Here is a 20,875-nt window from a genome sequence, read left to right as displayed (position 1 = left end):
TTGTAGGTCTGAAAATGTGTCGTGGAAGAAGGACAGTACAGTGGACATCCAGGGCGGGGATGAATAAATCACAGCCATTTTCAGGAGCATTCCGTCTTTAATTCACATTGAGGGGTTTACTGAGGTTCATTGTGAGGGCTCCAGCCATTCCAGATGTGGTCATTGATATGGGAGAGGGACCAGCACCACCAGATACCAGAGGAAATGGCAGTGGGCATCTCCATCAGTCGTTGTCCTTGAATTTGCTGTTGAAGTAGGGCACGGAGTCCAGGAACAGCCTCCAGTCAGTGGCTCATACCGGCCTCACAGAGCCCACTGCATCCCAATTGCCCACTGTGGGTAACCAGTATTTGGCCAGCTACCCGTAATGAGGGCCGAGGAACCTGGTCAGCATTGTGATGTCATCGGTACCCTCAGGATCACCCTGGCATGATGGCCTGGACACTGTGCCTCTGGTTTTGTTAGAACATATTCCAGTAATGGAATTGCTTGGTCAGATGATATTTCTGTTTCCAACTTTTTGAGAAAGTACCACCTTCCATCGTGGCTGTATCATATTTTTGACTTTTAAAATTGCTCTTAGGTTACTGTGTTTTGTTTTGTTTTCCCTGCAGTGTGCATATGCCTATAACATGCACAACATGCAAAGGAAACTAGTGTATTAAGGAGTTAGTCAGTTTGCAAAAATTATAACATGACTTAATTTGATAAAAATACAATTATCTAGGAGTTTCATTTTAGGGTGGTATTCCCTCAAGTTGTGGTGCTGGAGAAGAGTCTTGAACATACCATAGACTGCTAAGAAAACATATAGGTCTGTCTTGGAGAAGGTGAAACCAAGTTTCTCTTTGGAGGTTAGGATTTTGAAGCTCCATCTCACTTACTTTGGTCACATGGCCAGGAGAGACTGGTCCTTCGAGAAGGACATCATGCTTGGAAGGGTGGAGGGACAGTGCAGGAGAGGAAGACCCTGAGTAAGATGGATTGATTCAGTGACTGGGACAATGGGGTTTGGTATGTCAGAATTAGTGAGACTGGCTCAGGACAGGGCAGGCTTCAGAGCTGCTTCGCATCACAGGTGACTCAGTGGCACATAACAACAATCAAAAGTATTAGAAAACAGTTTTAAAAAGAGACAAATTGATTTCTGGTTTTAATAATAGAGGACTCTGTTATATTCAGACCAGCAGTTTTGATGAAAACAACTGGAACAACTGTTTCAAACCTTTCAGAATTTTAAGAACTGATGAGCTGAAAAGCTAGAGGGGAGCTGCCAGGCCACGTTCTGGGAGGAAACGGGACCACAAAGGAGTGAGTGAAGGATTGCCAGGCTGCACATCAGGCTCTGCTTGGAGTGGACTTCTTAGGGCGAAAGGGTCAGGATGAGAATGAGGGCCTGGAGTTCATTCCCAGGGCACCCTCAGCAGGTAAGGAGAATCAGACCCAAACTGTCCACTCCCTTATCCAGGGCATTGGTGGCAAGGCTGGTGGGAGAAAAGGAAGTTTTTAATAATCCTTGAAGTTGTGGTCACAGTTTAACCTCTGGCTGATTTGCTGCTCAGACTTGGTCTTCCTGAGTATTCATTCACTAGCTTGCTCACTCTTTGCCCTCAAATTGGAACTGGTTCATAGCTGACCCTCTAGCAGCTTTTCAGAGGCAGTAAATCTCACAGGAATGAATGCTTCTGCAGAGCAACTGGCAGATTGATTCAAACTGAGTGCCTTTGGGTTAGCAGCATAATTCCTTACCACTAGGCCACCAGAGCTCAAGGCAGTGGATAGAAAAGACATGCTCAAAAGTTCTAGTACCACAAACAACATAGAGAAACCTTCAGAATAGCCAGGAAACAAAAATTTTGCTGAAAGTAGCAATTCTGAGTTAGCACCTGTGCAAACATGTCCTAATTTACTCCTCCATATGACTTTTCTAGTCAGATTGTCAAGATCCATGAAAGGGTCGAATGGGATTTTGATTGTGATTACTTTAAATCTCACTCTATATGTGTGTTAATATAGATAGGGACGTATCAGAGACTCCTAGTCATGCTACTGAATTTCCCAGTTCATGACTGAACGTGGTCCTTCCCAGCATATAATTAGGTTTTCTTTCTTCTGTTTATTTAAAGACTCATATTTTTCTTCTCAATGTTCTCAGACTTTGATGGAATGGCAGTTAATTTTGCTTTTAGTTTTCCTGAGAATTTCTTTGTGCTGTTGTAAATAGATCTTTTTTTAAAAAAAAAAACACACCACCCTTTTCCTACTATTTGTTGTAAAATGCTCTGGTGACCTAGTAATAAGGAGTTTGAATGCCAGCTTGAAGGCACTTGGCTCAAATTCACCAGCTTTTCCACAGGACTAAGATGGGCAATCTCCTCCAATATGATTTACAGCCTTTGAAAACCCGCTGGAGGGTCAGCTATATACAGTTGGTTCTGACTTGATGGCACAGAGCAACAGCAGCATACAGGACAATTGCTGGAGGGTCAGCTACGAGTTGATTCTGACTCACTGACACGTAACAGCAACAAGAAGATAGAAAAGTATTGGGTTTTTTGTACATTGGTCTTCTAATTTGGTTCTTGTTGTTAAAATGCCCTCAGTTGAGTATGATTCATAATGACCCTAAAAGACCTGAACCCTGTTCTATAACTATTGTCGTTTCTTTACATTCCAGAGTTTCCAGAGGCATGTTTTTTAGGAAGTGGATGCCATTCTTGCTTCCAAGCCTGTCTCAATTCTGGGAGCTCCACCAAACGCTGTCCACCATGGGTAGCCAATGCTTATTATTACTCAAGTTCAGTGAATTAGTCTGGATTTTAAGCTAACATTAGTATCTACTAATAATTATTTCCCATTTCTTATGGCTCTCTTTCTTGTTCTAACTCATTGTCTGCTGACTTCCTTTACTTGATGCTGTCCAGTCAACTTGACTCAAAATGGTCCTGGAAGATAGGCCAGAACTGCAAAACCTGCCACTTTGTTCTGAATTTACTCTGTCAGCTTCTGTGGTTAGCAGCTAGCAGTTAACCACGTGGTTGCAGGGTTCCTGTGGTGATAATAACCAAACACCTTGCCTGGTGGTTACACGCGTCTTTAGTTCTCCTGTCTCTAATGAGGCTTTTATTATGCTTGGGATTCATTATGCAAGCGTCTTGTACACACTTTATGTGAGATTGAAAAATATTTCTTTTCTAGTTAAGAATTTTTTAAAACTAAAAAAGGCATTGGACTTTGTCCATTTTCTCTGTGCATCTGTTGACTTGATGGTTCCCTTTTCTTCTTTTGTCTGTCGTTGTAGCTGGTGATTGCTATCAGCTGCTATTGAACCAGCACTGACTCGTCATGGCCTTGTGTGCCACAGGAGTAGACGGCAGGGACCCTTGATTTTCTGAATTAGATCACCAGGCCTTTCTTTCTAGTCTTATCTTGGGAGCCCCACAGAAACCTATTCAACAGCACAGTGGGACACAAACCTCTGCTGACATGCAGTGTTAGCTGTGTGTGAGCTGAGCTACCTTATCTAGACCTGCCACTGGGTCTCCTTGCTGAAGGCTGTCCCCAACAACAGCTGCGCTTCTTACTGTTCTTTAGCTGTCAGCTTCTCCAGGATAAGGCCTTTTTTGGTGTATTTGTCGTGTTTTCTTCTTCAAGAGCATCATTTATACATATGTTGAACCTGCTTTGTCTTTTATAGTTAGCATTACTCTTAACTCTTTGTTCTTTTTCATTTCAGTGAGTGTGACTCCCCCATCTCCCCTTGTGTTTTACACACACACACACACACACACACACACACGTTGTTATGTGTCATTGAATTGCTTGCGACTCATCGCAACCCTGTGTACAAGAGCCCTAAACCCTGCTCTGTCCTGTGCCAACCTCAATGTGTCTGACACACCTACTCCCATTACTCCAGTCACTGAATCGATCCATCTCATTGAGGGTCTTCTTCTCTTGTGCTGTCCCTCCACTCTCCTAAACATGATGTCCCTCTCCAAGGAATGGTCCCTCCTTGCAGCATGCCCAAAGTATGTCAGACAAAGCTTCAGAATCCTTGCCTCCAAGGAGCAGCCTGGTTTGACCCTCTTTAGGATGAATCTGCTTCTTCTCCTACCAGTCCATGATATATTCAGCACTCTTCTCCAACACCACAGCTGGGAGGCGTCAATTCTCTGTCATCCCTAGTCATTGTCTAGCTCTCCAACTCATAGTACGCAATTTCAAGACTATACATGCATATATTTCAGTTTTTAAATTTTTATTTTATTGAAGGTTTATAGAAAACTTGGATTTTTCATCCATGCATTGTTGTACATTGTCTACTCCACCCCCAGTTCACATTTTAAAAAAGAAATAGTCATTGTTGTCTATGCTTTTCTTTCTCCCTCTACCCCACCCCCAGTCCCTTTGCTATGCACCTCATATTCTGGACTGTTGTCATACAAATAATGCCTAATCATATATTCCTCTTTTTTTTTTGTCACACCGAAATATTTGCTTTTAGTGAATTGAAGAATTTTCATGTTTACAGATATTTAGGCATGTTTAGTAGGAGTTTCTGTCATATTATATTCATTTTAGACAATTCTTTCCTTCATCTGTTCCAATACAGTGTTCAATATTTATCCTGTTAGTTTTCCCCCAACCCCTATATCAATCCTGTTTTATAACAGTAGTATTATGCAGTATTTGTCCTTTTGTGACTGAGATTTTTCACTCAGCATAATGTTCTCCAGGGTCATCCATGTTGTATAATATTTTATGAGTTCCTTGTGTTGTTTTTTTATCAGTGCTGCATAGTATTCCATTGTGTGAATAGAGCATCATTTTTCTATTCATTGATTTGTTGATGGACACTTGGATGGTATTGTGAATAATGCAGCAGTTAACATGGGTGTGCATATATCTGTTTGGGTGGCAGCTCTGGTTTCTTTAGGGTGTATTCCTAGTAGTGGAATGGCTGGGTCAAATGGTATTTCTATTTCCAACTTTTTTATTATTTTGTGTGCGTGTACCATCAAATCAGATCTGACTGGTACAGGAGGATATTGCGCCTCCTTCTCCAGCAGAGCATCTGGTGGATTCGAACCGTGTTCCTCTGGGATTGCAGTGCAGCTTCTTGCCACTAGGCCACCAGAGCTCCCCTATATTTCCATCTTTTTGCGAAAGCGCCAAACCACCTACCATAGCGGTTGCAGCATTTTACACTCCTACCAGCAGTGAATAAACGTTCCAGTCTCTCCACAACCGCACCAGCGTTTGTTTTTTGCTTCTCTGTTGTACTTTGCTGTTGTTACTGGGTGAGATGTTATCTCATAGTTGTTTTTATTTCTGTTTGAGAGCTAGGGATTTTGAACATTTCTTCATATGTTTGCTTGCCATCTGAATGTCTCCTTTGGTGAAGTGTCTGTCCATATCCTGTAAGACTTGTCTTCTGTGTTCCTACACAAGTAGTATGTGCTCCACTTCTTGCTTTTAGCATTGCCGGTGGTATTCCTACCCCCACCCCATTCAGGAAAGTAAAAAACCTCTCCAGTGGCAAATGCCTCCTGGGGTGGGGTAAGGTGTGGAGGGGTGGTGGGGTGAGATGGGGGGGTAGGGCAAGGCGTAAATCACTTTGGATTATTGTTTTTTTCCTGTGTTGGGGTTTGTGTTGTGGTTGACAAACCACTTGCACCTAGAGCAAGGAGCATCAGGTCTGGCCTTTTTTTTTTTTTTTTTTTGTTTACTTAGACAGACTGCTGCTATTCTCTGCAGTGTGAGAGCCGAGATTGATTTTAGAATTCTTTTAGGCTGTTTGTCCAATTTTTAAGGTTTTCTTTAGTTCAAAGGAGTCCTGGTGACACAATGACTAAGTACTCAGCTGCTAACCAAAAGGTCAGTGATTCAAACTCACCAGCAGCTCAAGAAGGCTTCAAAAGACCTGACAGTCTGCTTATGGAAGGCTCCAGCTTTGGAAGCCCGTGGAGCAATTGTATTCCCACTCATTGACTTGATTGCCCAGCATGCCCATTCCAGGAGCTCTGTCAGAAGTCATCAGTTACTTTAAATCCTCATTGTTGTATTTTGTTATCAGTGTGATGCTCTAGTGGCCCAGAGATAGGGAGGAGTTGTGCTGCAGTCCTGAGTGCATGTGGTTCATCAGTTGCTCCAAGAGAGAAGGATGGGCAGTCTCCTCCAGTGGTTTACTGCCTCTGAAAACCCACTGGAAGGGCAGCTGTGGGTTGGTTCAACAACAGTTTTAGTGTCTGTACAAACTAGATCTTTGAATGTCTGAAAATAGCACTAACAAATTATGCATTGCAGCAATGTATATGATGCATACTAGTAATAATAAGAAGCACCCCTCAGAAATGGTCCTAAGTACAGTTTGATATCCTGAGTCAAAGACTGTGTAATCCTTAACTAAATCACAGTGTGTCAGAGTAAGTCACGTGCACAAGTGAGAGAAGTGAGAGCCAGGCATCTGCTTGCACAACGGCACCCACGTGTCAATAGAGCACACCCCTGAATAACACTCAGTGGGATGCCATGCAGACTGCACACTTTCCTGCCTTAGTCTTGTTATAGTGACTTACTTTGCAAACAATAAACATTATAAGCACTGATAGATCCAAAGTCTCTAAACTTTCATTAAAATTAATAATAATTAAAAAAAAAACCTAACAAAAAAACCTGCTTACAGAAAGTGAAAAAGACTTGAAGTACTTACTACAGAAGATAAAAGACTACAGCCTTCAATAAGATTACACCTCTGTGTCAAGGAAACGGAATTCCTCACCACTGTACCAGTAGGCACCATCATGACAGAGATTGAAGTGGTCAAGAATTTCATTTTACTTGGATGCACAATCAACACCCATGACAGCAGCAGTCAAGACGACACAAGATCGGTTACACCGGGAAGATTTTACTGTCAATGCATTCTCCAAAGTACTCAAGAGCAATAATGTCAGTTTAAAGACTACAGTGCGCTTGATCCATTCTCACCTGCTTCCTATGCACTTGAACATTGGATAGCGAATAAAGAAGAGAGGAAGAATCAAAATCCTTGAGTTGTGACTTGTGTTGGAGAAGAGTCCTGAATATCCTTTGGACTGCGAAAAGAACAACTCTTTTCTCAGAGGAAGTGCAACCAGAGTGCTCATTCAGGGCAAGGATGGTGGGCCTTTAAAATGTCACATATGTGGGATGTTGGCAGGAGATGAGGAGGAGCCGCGCTGCAATCCTGAGTGCATGTGGTTCCAGTTCACCAGTTGCTCCTTGGAAGAAGACATAAAGCTGGGAAAGGTGGAGAGTCAGCAAAAAAAGGAAGGAAGACCCTTAAGATGGATCAGCATAGTAACAGCAGGCTTGAGCATGTCGGAGATTTTGAGGATGACTCAGCAAGTTCAGATCCGCTAGATGGTCGTTGTAAGTGACAGTCTGTTCAGTGGCACTTAACAGCAACAGTGCCGTGTCTGGTCACTGAAAGCCAGAGCTGAATTGTTAAAATAGTGTTTCCAGAGTTCAGAACCTTCGTTTCCTCTGAGCCAGCTGGCAGTTTATAGTGGAGGCCCTGCTGCTGGGAGGCCTGTGGTGGAGCAACAAGATGAAGCCGGAAGTAGACAGGCCAAGATCAGTGAGCATCGTCCTTTCTGTGTTAAGGATTTTGAGTTTGATTCTCAGATACAAGGGAGCCATTAAAGAATTTTAAGTAAGGGCATGTGAACTGATAAATGCTTTAGTGGCGTGTTCTGACTGCAGAGAATGGGTAGGAGTGGAATGGGAATGGGCGGAAGTGAGAAAACTACCTCTGTAAGTAGTGGATAAGGAGGAAAGGATGATAGTGTTAACGACAGTGATGACAGTACACAAGGAAACACATGAAATGTTTGACCCACTAACCCAGTAACGGGCACAAGATTTAGAGTAGATTTATCCAAAGCCATCTGTTGAGTTGGTCCGCCTCGTAGTGACCTGTGGACAGCAGAACACAGCACTGCCCACCGACCCTGCGCGTGCTCTCCGTCAGTGCTGTGTTGGAGCCCGTTGTCACAGCCTCTGTGCCAGTCTGTCTCTGTGGAAGGCTTCTTGCCCCTGACTTTGTAGTTTGCTGAGTGTGATTAGCCCCATCTGCTAGTATGTCCAAGGTGTGTGAGACAGACTTGCCACCCCCACTTGGAAGGAGCATCCAGGCTGTTCCTCCGGCAGGCTGTTCAGTCTTCCAGCCCTGTCATTCAGAAGCCTTGGCAGCACATTTGTCCAGGGCAGTGTGTTGTTTGCTTGCTTGACTGCTGCTCCCATGCATGTTGCTTTTAGATCCAGGTATAGTGAAATACTTGACAACCTCAATCGTTTCATTGTTAAGTATGATGCTGTTCGTTGGTCCAGTTGTGAGAATTTTTGTTTTTTTGATGTTGGGATGTAGTCCATATTGAAGGATTTAAGCATCAGCAGCAAATGCTTCAAGCCATTTTCACTTGTTGCTAGCAAGGTTGTGTCCTCTGTGTATCACATGTTGTTAATAAGTCTTCATTTAAGCATGATGATGTGATTTTGTTCATACAGTTCAGCTTCTTTTGTTATCTGCCCAGCACACAAGATGAATTAAGTGTGGTGAAAGGATACCACTCTGTTCCACATTTGCCCTGGTTTTGACCCATATAGTATACTTGTTCTGTCTGACCAGCTGTCCCGTGATCTGTTTACAGATCCCATATGAGCTTAAATAAGTGATCTGAATTCCCAGTTTTCATGGAAATGTCACCCATATTTTGTTGAATGCACAGTTGAATGCCTTTGCACAGTCAATAAAACACCCACAAATACCTCTTTGGTATTCTAGTACCCATCTAGTACCCTTCCCTGCCCCCCAAATAATACACTTACATAATTAACAGACACTAGTGTAGTTGGTGGAAAGAAAGAAATTATGTTAAAAAAACATTCTGGCACAGCACACACCTGTTTATACCATGTATGTCTCTTTGGCACATACAGAGAAGAATTTCAGGTATAAGCTACAGTCAGAAAGTTGTGATTGCGTGTGGTATTACCCCTGTGGTCAGAAATTAGACCATTAAAACTGTGTTTGATCTGCGACAGTTTTGGGATAGGGCTGAGAGTGGTGGAATGCTTTGTAGTACTTCACACCAGAGATGGTTGGAGAGTGGTCTTACTTTTGGGGGGCTGTTGCCTGCGTGTGCTGAGGTCCTGGGGTGCTATTCCCCTGTGAAGCTGAGTAGGGAAGCAGGGAGTATGAGTACAGGTATGCACCGGTCGGTCTCTTGGCAGCCATTTGGACCTGTCTGGTTGCTGTGCTGCTAACCATCTTGGGAATGTGAATCCAGAGGTTCTACAGGAGAAAGGTAAGCAGTCTCTTCCGGCTTGATTTACAGCCCTGGAAACCAGTGAAGAGTCAGCTATGCGTCAGTTCCAACTTAAGAGCAGTGAGCTAAGGAAGCGTGAGTTCATCTGATTAGATGCTTCCCTTGCATCTCTGTGGGCGATACCAGTGGCTCATGGGCAGCAGCCAGCCATTAGGGTGGAATCCTGCTGGAGGAGGAGCTGCTTACGAAAGTGGAAGGGATCGGCTGGTGAGGGTCTGCCACTGGGGTCTAGACCCGAGTTAGCAGGCCCCAAGACAAGGCTTAATGTTACATCTGCTGGACAGGAAACACAAGTAAATGGAAACCATCAGCATGTGAAGATATTGGTATAGCATGCTTAAGGAAAAGAATATATTGGGTTGTGAGGTGCTAAATTGTACGGTTGCATTGTTTGCATGAAATAGGCATGGTGTGGCAATTTGAAGCCATGAGCCAGTTGACCTTTGTCTCTAAAATAAAATCCAAACTACATAGACTCATTAACCCACATTGTTTTAATCTCCTAAACCCATGTCCTAAGCAAACAAAACTACCATAGCATCTTATGCTTTAATGCCACTGGAGAGTGGTGACACTGGCTGGGGGTACTCCTTCGTACATTCAGCACTAATCCTCTCCATCCTCAAGTTCCAGGTCAGACACCACTTCAGCCACAGAGGCTGCCAGCTTGGCCGCCTGACGCATGGTGTCCATTTCCTTTTGAGCTGTTGTAGTTTGTACGATAGTGTGTGAATTCAGCAGACATTTCTGAACATCCATGGGAAGGCCCTACTTGGAGGCGTTGTAGATGAATAAATGTACAGAAGTAAACACAGGCACACACTCATGGAATCTGTAGTCTAGAGGTAAGATGCACTGAGAACACACACATATAATTTCAAGTTCTGGTGTGTGATCTAAAGCAGCTGGAAATGAGAACGGAGGCTCTCAAAGTGTGATGCAGGAACCCCTGGGGGTTCTTAAGACTCCTTCAGAGGGTCCATGAGGCCAAAGTTATTTTTGTAAGAGTAACAGGACTTTAAAAGCCTCTTCACACATCTTTTCTCTTGAATATGCAGGCAGTTCCTAATTGTAAACTAACTCTATTCCTGTGTCCTTAAGGGGAATTTGTAGGCGAGTTGGAAGAGGAGCATATGGTTTTATTTAACTCGCTTTAATACAATGAAAATAAGCCCTGATAGTGTAGTGTGTAGGGAGCTCTTGTAGCCCTTGTGGCAAGAAGCTGCGCTGCAATCCTAAAGGTGTGTGGTTTGAATCCGTTAGCTGCTGTGCGGGAGAAGGATGGGCAGTCTCCTCTTGTGCGATTAACTGCCTCTGATAACCCACTGGAGGGTCACCTAAAAGTCGGTTCCATCTCGATGGTACACAACAATAGTGTAGTGTGTAACATGTTAAGCTGCTAATTGAAAAGTCAGTGGTTTAAATCCACTAGCTGCCCTTTGGAAGAAAGACGGGCAGTTTCCTCCTGAAAAAATTTACAGCCTCAAAAACCCATAGAGGGTCCTCCTAAATCATTATCGACACAATAGCAGTGGGTTTCGGTTTTGGGCAGGAAATACTTCTCAGTGATTTAGGAGTTGCAGGTGGTTGTCTGAAAGATTGGATCAGAACCTCAGGGGCACTTCATGATAATGGGGGATGGGAGAACTCGGGAGGGGGTGGAAACAGTGGCACAGCCTGAAGAGTCAGTCTGTGTCCCTGAAGTGTACATAGAGAAACTTGGACGGGTATGTGTTTGCTGTGTGTATTCTCAACAACAGTGGGTAAATAACAGACGAATTGTTCAAAAAGCAAGCTCCGAATACATGAATGTTGTAATGATGGACATGAATCGTGATTAATTTTACAGAACACAGTGTATGAGAATGACAATGTGAAACAGTGTGAATGGAGGAATGCATGAAACAGTGCATATAAATGAAACGCTATGTGTGTGACTTTTGTATGTAAGCCAATATAATTTTTTTTAAAAAAGTACGATGAATAAAAAAAAAATCCGTGAATGTTATAGGACAGGTGGGAGAATGGAAACAGGAGAGACACGTAGGATATGGGAGAGTGCTGTTATATTGAGGAGGTTGCAGCCAATGTCATGAAACAGGAGGTATGTGAATTGAATGGAAAACCAACTTTTACTGTAAAATTTCAGTCAAACCATGAGTATAAGACATAGAAAAGAAAAAAGTTTCAAGTAGTTGTGTTAAATTGGTTCTGAGTGGAAGCTGGCTCAACCATTCCAGAGAAGGTGGTTCTGCATAACATTAAAAAGCAGGTGGGAGTTATCCAGTGCTATGACATAATGTGGGCACTGCCTATCCTGTGACGTTTGGTGTGTGACCACAGAAAGCAGATGCAGGAGAATCTAGGTGACCTCCAATAAGGCAAATATTGAAGAGATTGAGGGTGGGGGAATGCTGTTTTCTTTTTTGGCACTTTCTTGTTGTCTTTGAGGGAAATCTAACTCACATATTCATCAAATGATTATTTGGGGACTGTATAACAAAGAACTTTTTTCCCCAAGAAAAAAGCTATCTGGTGGGGGGAGGCAGGGAGGAAAATGTGCAACAGTTTACAATTGGAAACCCAGGTTCTTTATAAATGTTCTTTAAAATCTCAGTTAAAAAAAAGAAAGATTATTTGCGTTTCTCAATCCATTTAATTATAGTTGGACATTTGGACCATTTCCATGTTGCAATGGTGAATAATGCTGCTATGAACATTGGTGTACAATTCTGTGTCTCGGTTTTCATTTTCTCGGGGTATATTCCAAGCAGTGAAATAGCTGGGCCATATGGAATTTCCATGTTCAGCTTTCCGAGGAAACACTAAACTGCCTTCCTGAGTGGTTGTACCATTTTATAAGCCCACCAACAGTGAAGAAAGAGTTCCTATCTCACTACATCCTCTCCAACATTTATTACTTACTGTCCTCTTAAACTTTGCCACTGCTACTGGAGTAAGATGGTATCTCATAGTGATTCTGATTTGCATCTCTTATTGTCGGTGATTTTGAGCAATCATAGTACATTCACAGGATGGAATACTGTACAGAACTCAGGAATAATGATTTTGTAAATTACTACCTAACTTGGGAGGAACTGTAGAGCATTATGCTAAGTGAACTCACTCAGTTCCATAGGGTCAAATACTGTATAAGACCAATATTATAAAACATGTGTGAGGAGCCAATGGGAGGAAGATAGGAGCAGAGAGGTGAGGATGGGCTGATCATAGCGTTGCACAATTTGATGGGGGGGGGGAGGTGGGTAAAGGAAATGAGAACGATCCGGTGTGAAAAACACTGTATACGACCTTTGTAAAAAAGGATTGTGTTAATGGACTTGATGTCACTCTAAAATGGGTCAAATGTAACTTTCCCCCCATTTCCATATGGTAAATATTGATAGCTACAAAATACATAAACAAAAGCTTTTTGAAATTTTCCGTCATTTTTTGAGAATATAAAGGAATCCTGAAAACCAGAATATTTTAGAATCTCTGTAATGGGTGCCTAATTGAAGTTGGGAACTTCTGAAGAAGTCTGTGTCTGTGTCCTCTAAAACTTCTGTGTGCTTATAGAATGTAAGAATCTGGTGTTGCCCAGAATATCTACACATGATGAGGCTGTTTGCTTCCTCTGATTTTATCTGCAGGCTGTGCTGATGGAGGCCATTCTTTCCTGCATTTGTGATTTCATTTGCTGGTTTTATCACCAGTACCACCTTTCTGCTTACTGTAGATCTGGACCCAGATCCCTCTTGACGGGGATTAAGGCAGGTTACTATACTGAGTCTTACCATTACTTACCTATAAAATAGGATGGTTGCCATTACCTTCCTGCATTGTAATGATTTAATGAGCTGATCTGTGTAACCTGACTTGTAGGTGATAGGCACAGGCATTTGTTAGGTGGTGATCATTATACACAGCTCATAAGTGTGGGCGTAGTTTTAGTTGAAAGGTAGAGGGGTCTGTGGGTAAATCAGATATAATAATAACAACAGTACTAACCACTTGAGTACGTACAACAGTCTGTCTGGAAGGTGGAAACCAAAATAATCTTTTGTGGTTATACATTTTTAGAAGAAGGAACTGAAACAAAATGAAGGCTTAAAATAGTTTGCATAAGTGAACTTGACACTTTTAAACCCTATTAAGCAGTGACTGGGTCCTAAAGCCAGCAGAGCAGTGTGTCTCTGTCTGGGATCCCAGGAAAGCCAGCTCTGGAGGCAAGGCACTTCTTGGTATAGTCTTCATTGCAGAAGCCATAGGAAAATGTTTTTTTTAAGTTCCTTTAAAAAAAATTGTCATAAATACGTGTGTTCCAGGCAGAACACGTGTCGATTCTCCAGTCTTCACATGGGCAATATGGTGACATGAATTGTGGTTACCACCTTGTCTAACTATTCCCAGATTTTTCAACTTCTGCAGAAACCCTGACACTGAATCCTCCTCTCCCCTTCTTACCTCACACCCCAGGTCACCACTTGTGGTCATTTGGTATGTGGCCCTGGCCTGTGGTAACTCTTTCCTAGAAATAAGGCCATGGACTCAACCAGAGTCACACCACAGTGCTTTCTAACCAGAGTCATGAACTCCCTGCTTCAAGCACGCTCCAGGTGGCTACATGGTCTTCATGTGTTCCAGTGTGTGAAAGAGTCTCTTGGTCATCTTAACGTGGCTTTACTAAAGGACCTTGGTTTTCCTTCACTGACTGAGGTAATTTTCCGTGAGTCAACTTCTTCATTTGATTTCTACCCCTCCCGCCATGGATAATTGGATCTTTTGCAGAACTGGTCATCTCATTTATTCCTTGCCATCAGCTTGGCTGCATTTCACTTTTGGCTTGTGCACGCACGGGCTGAGCCGGCCAACTTGATGTTGCCCAGTGGTATGAAGAGTGCCTTTCCCCCACTTTCAGGGGGAAAACTTTCAGTCTTACAGCCTGAAGTATGATATGAGCTGTAGGCTTTGGGGCCAGAGGGTGATGAGGATAGATGGCTAGATTTCATTCATCATGTTAGTTTCCTTCCACTCTGATTGCTGGGAGTGTGTCTTAGAATAAAATGATGAATTTTATCACATGCTTGTGTTTGTGGTTGCTAAGGTCATGGAGTTGTTTCTCTTTAATAAGGTGAATTGACATTAATTGGCCTTTAAGTATTGAATTAGCCTTACATTCTTGAGATTAATCCCACTGGTTATGGGTGTATTATAGAATTGTTTTGTTCCATTTGCTAGTACTTTGTTGATGATTTCTGCATCTCTGTTCATTTATGGTATTAGTGTCTTGTTCTCTGTTTTGGATAGTGGTTTTATACAAGGAGCACTAGTGATACTGTGGCTAAAGCATTCAGCAGTTAACCAAAAGGCTCATTTACAAATGGGAAACGCTCTTGGCGGTTAGCTGTGCTCTGTCTCCCAGGGCTGCAGTGTGTTTGAATCAGCCTGCTGACAGCGCGTTTGCTGGATTTGCTTTGATTTTGGTATAATCATTTTGACCTCTTAAAGTGACTTGGAAAATGGCCTCCCTTTTTCTATTGTTCTGAAAGACAGAATTGATATGATTTCTTGGTAAAATGTTTGGTAGGATTTACCACTAAAACCCATTTGATTTTAAGATTATCTTTTTAGGAAAATGTTTAACTGCAAATGTTTTTCATAGATATAATTCAGATTATAACATTGATTTTATGGGAAGTGTGTGTGAGTATGGTTTTTGAGGAATTGGATTATTATGTTTTAATATTTGTGTATATATTGTTTTTCATAATGTTGTTGTTGTGTGCCGTCAAGTCGCTTGCGACTCATAGCAACCCTATGCACAACAGCCCTAAACTCAGCTCTGTCCTGTGCCAAACGCACCGTCTCTAACACTCCCATCCCGATAACCCCAGTCACCAAATCAATCCACCTCATAGAGGGCCTTCCCTTCCTGCGCTGTCCCTCCACCCTCCCTAGCATGATTAGCCTTTTTTTATGGCTCTTACATGTTTGTGAGACTCTGTGGGTTCTTCTTTCATTACTGATGCTGATAATTTGTGTTCTCTTCCTGTCATTTTTGGGTTTATTTGTTCATGTTTTCAGAGAATCTGTTTTTGTGTTACTGCCTTCTGGTTTTTCCATTTTCAGTTATATTGATTTCCACTCTATTATTTGAATTTCTGCTTTTGGATACCTTATTTTACCCTCTTTCTGGTTTCCTCAAGTAGAGGTGAAATATTATTTGTTTCTAATATAATGGATAAACTTAAGGTACAGAGTTCCCTTTGAGCACTACTTTGGTTGCATCCTGCATTGGCTTGTTATATTTTCATTTTTGTTCTTTCTGTTCAACATACTAATAGACTTTCCTTGGTAATTCCTCTTTGATAAGAGATATTTTAGTTGTACTGTTTAACTTCCAAGTCTTTGCAATTTTTCCTGTTTATTTTCCTGCTTCTAGTTTAATTCTGTCAATTATTTTAAGAGTGTAAAAGTTTCTTTTGAGTCAGATACAGTATATCTTGTTGAATGTCCCACAGTATTTGCCAAAAATGTCTAATTTTCCTTATTGACTGTTGTGTGGAGTATTATGTAAAACCAGTAATTAAATCCTATTGGCTGAAGAGAATTCTGAGTTCTTCTGTATTCTTATTAGCTGTGGAATTATTGAACAATGTCATTAATACCGTATGCAAGCAAAATCTTGCTGATGTTTTTATCTTTTTTCTCCTTTTTAAAAAATTGTGTATTGATTTGTTTACAGAGTTCATATACATTGTGTTTCACACTGCCCTTCACTCACACTGTTTCACTCGATCACTTTGATATATATTTTATAAAATCAGTCAACACCGAACAATGCTCACCATTGCCCTGCTGACAATAATTGAAAAACAGCTAGAAGAGTACAGAGAAAACTACCAGAAGTTCAAGCTAGATTTAGAAAAGACCATGACTCAGGGATATTATTGTTGATGTCAGTTGGATCTTGGTTAAAAGCAGAGAATACCAGAAAGATGTTTCTCTGTGTTATATCACCTATACAAAGGTATTTAACTCTGTAGATCACAACAAATGATGTTTAGCATTGAGAAGAATGGGAATCTGAGAACACATAGTTGGGCTTATGTGATACCTATACTTAGACCAAGAAGTTATTGTTCGAACAGATGATGGGAACACAGGATGATTTAAAAATCAGTAAAGGTATGCATTAGGGCTCTGTGCTTTCTCTATACCTATTCAATATGTGTACTGAGCACATCATTCAAGAAGCGGACTTTACAGTGAAGAATGTGACATCAGTAACCTGCAGATACACAACCTTGCTCAAAGTGAGGAGCACTTACTGTAGAAGATCAAAGACTACAGCCTTCAATATGGATTGCATCTGAACATCAAGAAAATAAAAATTCTCACCACTGGATTCATAGACAACATCATGATTATTGTTATGTGCTGTTGAGTCACCTACGACTCATAGCAACCCTATGTACAACAACCCTAAACCCTGCTCTATCCTGTGCCAATCTTATTGTCTCTGATAACACCTACCCCCAATACCCCAATCACTGAATCAGTCTATCTCATTGAGGGTTTTCGTCTCCTGCACTGTCCCTTCACCCTCCCAAGCATGACGACCCTCTCCAAGAACTGATCCCTTGCAGCATGTCCAAAGTATGTTAGACAAAACTTTAGAATCCTTACCTCCAAGGAGCAGCTTGGCTTCACCCTCTCCAGAACTTGTTTATTCTCCTATCAGTCCATGGTATATTCAATGCTCTTCTCCAGCACCACAGCTCAAAGGCATCAATTCTCTTTCCATCATCTCTAGTCATTGACCAGCTTTCTGATGCATAGCAAGTAACTGCATCATGATAGATGGAGAAAAGATTGAAATTGTTGATGATTTTATCTTGCTTGGATCCATAGTCTCTTGGTACCAGCAGTCAAGATATCAAAAGACATATTACACTGGGGTAATTTGCTCTCAAGCACCTCTCCTAAGTGCTGGAGAGCATTGATGATGTCAGTTTAAAGACTAAGGTGCACCTTATCCAAGCCATGGTCTATGCAGTTCCTTGCTTTGCATCAGAAAGTTGGACTAAGGATGACGGAAGAATCAATGTGTTTGAGTTGTGGTTGTGGAGAACAGTGCTGAATGTCCTATGGATTGCTAAAAGAGCAGGCAAATGTGTCTTGGAGAACGTGCAACCAGGTTGCCCCTTGGGAAGTCTCTTCTCACATACTGTCCGCATATTAGGAGGAGCAAGTTTTTAGAGAGGGAGATCCAAGCTTGGGAAGTGGAGGGTCAGCTTAAGAGAGAAAGACTCTCAGGATGAATTGACACACAATGACTGTAACAGTGGGTTCAAGTATGTCAGAGATAGGATGGCACAGGATAGGGCAGAGTTCAGATCTATTGTTCATAGGCACTGTAAGTGGTAGATGACTTGATGGCACATAGCAACAACAGTTAATAGAAGAGTGTTGAAGGTCATCAAGTGTAAGTTTCAAGTGTTATCTGTGAGTTTTTACTTAATGTTCTTTGAAGCTCTGTTGTAATGTGCCCAAATGTCTTCTTGTTGAATGAAATGAAGTCTTTCACTCACTTTGAGGGAGGAATCAGTACCTGAATAAGGACAGTGAAAAAGAGAAATAGATGAGTTGATTGTGGCTGCAGGGCTGGTAGGCTTGTGGATAAAGAGCTGCACTGTCCCCCCAAAGGCACATAATTCTAATTTATCAGATACTCTGTGAGAGAAGCACACAGTCAAACACCTTTGCTTAATCAATGAAACACAGATAGACATTCCTCTAGTACTCCCTGCTTTCAGCCAAGATCCATCTAACATTAGCTACAATATCCCTAGTACCACGACCGCTTCTAAACCCAGCCTGGACTTCTGACAGTTCTCTGCTGATGTGCTGTTCCAGTCGTTTTTGGATAATCTTCAGCAGAATCTTGCTTGCATGTGAAATCAATGATATTGTTCTGTAGTTTCCACACTCTGTTGGGTCACCTTTCTTTGGAATGGGAACAGATATAGATCTCTTCCAGTCAGTTGGCCAAGTGGTTGTTCTCCAGATTTCTTGGCACAAGTTGGTGAGCACGTCCAGGGCAGCATCTGTTAGCTGAAATATGTCAGTTGGTATACCATCTATTCCTGGGGCCTTTATTTTTTTGCTGTTTCCTTCAAAGCAGCTTGAACTTCATCCTTCATCACCATAGGCTCTTGCTCATATGTTGTTTCATTAAATTCTTCTGTGTCTGCCAATTCCTTTCGACACAATGACTCAGTATATTCTTTCCATCTTCTTTTGATACCTCCTGGATCATTTATTTAATACTCTCCCTAAAGCATCCTTGATTATAGCAGCTCGAGGTTTGAATTTGTTCTTCAGTTCCCTGAGCTTAAGAAATGCTGAGCGAGTTCAACCCTTTTGGTTTTCTCACTCCAGCTCCTTGCTCATTTCATTATAAATATTTTACTTTGTCATCTCGTGCTGCCTTTTGAAATCTTCTGTTCAGCTCTTTAGTATCTTGAATTCTTCCTTGTGCTTCATTGATTATGCAAAGGCGTTTGACTGTGTGGACCATAACAAATTGTGGCTGGCTCTGAGAAGAATGGGAATCCCAGAACACTTGATCATGCTAATGTGAAACTTATACTTGAACCAAGAGGCAGTCGTCAGAACAGAGCAAGGGAACACTGCATGGTTCAAAATTGGGAAGGGCATATGCCAGGGATGTGTCCTGTCTCCATCCCTTTTCAACCTGTGTGCAGAACAGATCATCCGGGAGGCTGGGCTCTTTGAGGAGAAATGCGGCATCAGGATTGGTAGAAGATCTGTCAACAATCTGTGTTATGCAGATGACACAACCCTGCTCGCTGAAACTGAGGAGGACCTCATGCACTTACTGCTGAGAGTCAGGAACAGCAGCCTCCTATATGGATTGAGGCTCAATGTCAAGAAGACAAAGATTCTCACCACTGGACCAGTTGGCAGCATCAGGATAGACGGTGAAGAGATTGAGATTGTTCATAGCTTTAGTCAGCTTGGCTCCATAATCAGCACTCTTCGCACCAGCAACAGGAAATTAAAAGACGTATTGCGATGGACAAGTCTGCTGTTAGGGACCTCTCTAAAGTACTGAAGAGCAACGGTGTGTCCCTGGAGACTAAGTTGCATCTGGTACAGTCCATGGTCTTTGCAGTCACTTGTTATGCAACAGAGAGCTGGACAATGACCAGGGAGGATAGAAGGAGAATTGATGCTTTTGAGCTTTGGTGTTGGAGAAGAGTGTTGAGGGTACTATGGACGGCTAAGAAAACAAACAGATTCAACCTGGAGAGAGTTAAACCGGCCTGCTCCTTGGAGGCAAGGATTCTGAGACTTCGTCTGACATACTTTGGTCATGTTGTAAGGAGGGACTGGTTCTTGGAGAGGGACATTATGCTTGGGAGGGTGGAGGGCAGGCTCAGGAGAGGAAGGCCCTCTATGAGGTGGATTGATTCAGTGACTGGGGCAATCGGGACGAGTGTGTCAGAGACAATGAGATTGGCACAGGACAGAGCAGGGTTTAGAGCTGTTGTACATAGGGTCACTATGAATCACAAGCGACTCGGCAGCACATGACAACAGCAGCTGTGAGAGAAAGACAGTCTCCTCCTCTGTGACAGTCCCCTCCATGGTCAGCTAGGAGTTGGCACTGATTCCATGGCAGTAGTGGAGTTCTGTTGCAACTGGGCTCAGATCTAGCGACAGGTGTCAGGACGGCATAAGGTGAGACACTGTTGTTGTGTTCTGTTGTATATAGGGTCTTGGTGAGTTCAAACAGTCTCATGTGCCCCACAACAATCATACAGAACATTAGACTTTTTATCTTTGTTTTGATTTTTTTTCCTCTGAATCCACTTTGATACTAATATGGTCATTACTGGTTTCTTTTGATTAAAATGTATGGGATTTTCCACCTTTTTGGATTTTTCTCTCTCAGTCTGTATTTTTTACATTTAACATACTTGTGTCATTATATTTAAAACTAGTTCCTTATAGACAGTGTGTAGTTAGAACATTTTTTCCTTCCCTCTGACAATCTTTTCTTTTAGTTGTTAGGGAGTCCTTGTGTAGTGTTCCCGCTGGGCTAGGAGTTCTGCAGTTTGAACCCACCAGGTGCAGCACACGTGTAAGATGGGGCAACCTCCCCTTAAAGATCTGTAGTCCCAGGACCTGGGAGGAGGATTCCTGTGAGCGGAAACCAACTTGATAACCATGGGTTTAGCTTTGAGTTCTGGTTTGGTTTTGTTTTTAACTACTTTTATTAATTAAATTTGAGTGAAGCTTTGTTTTTAATAGACTGTTTAGACTTTAGTGTCCTTGTTGGTTTATCTAGATTTAGGTTCACTTCAGTACTTGTTTTCTGTATGTCTCCAGTGGTTTGGTTATTGCTACTGGTATTTTCACCTTTCCTTTTGATTATTTGAATGTATTTTTAATATTCTGTTTTAATT

At 42.1% G+C, this 20,875-nt stretch overlaps 1 pseudogene; it reads right to left on the bottom strand.

Annotated features, from left to right (window-relative positions):
• Positions 1-223: 223 nt before the first annotated feature.
• On the bottom strand, positions 224-394 carry LOC102859810 (annotated as a pseudogene).
• Positions 395-20,875: the final 20,481 nt, after the last annotated feature.

The sequence above is a fragment of the Elephantulus edwardii genome, unplaced genomic scaffold (assembly GCF_000299155.1).
Source record: "Elephantulus edwardii isolate Elephantulus edwardi_28Jun2011 unplaced genomic scaffold, EleEdw1.0 scaffold00055, whole genome shotgun sequence".
NCBI lineage: Eukaryota > Metazoa > Chordata > Mammalia > Macroscelidea > Macroscelididae > Elephantulus > Elephantulus edwardii.
The sequence above is the reverse complement of the archived record's forward strand: the minus strand, read 5'-3'. Positions and strand labels throughout refer to the sequence as shown.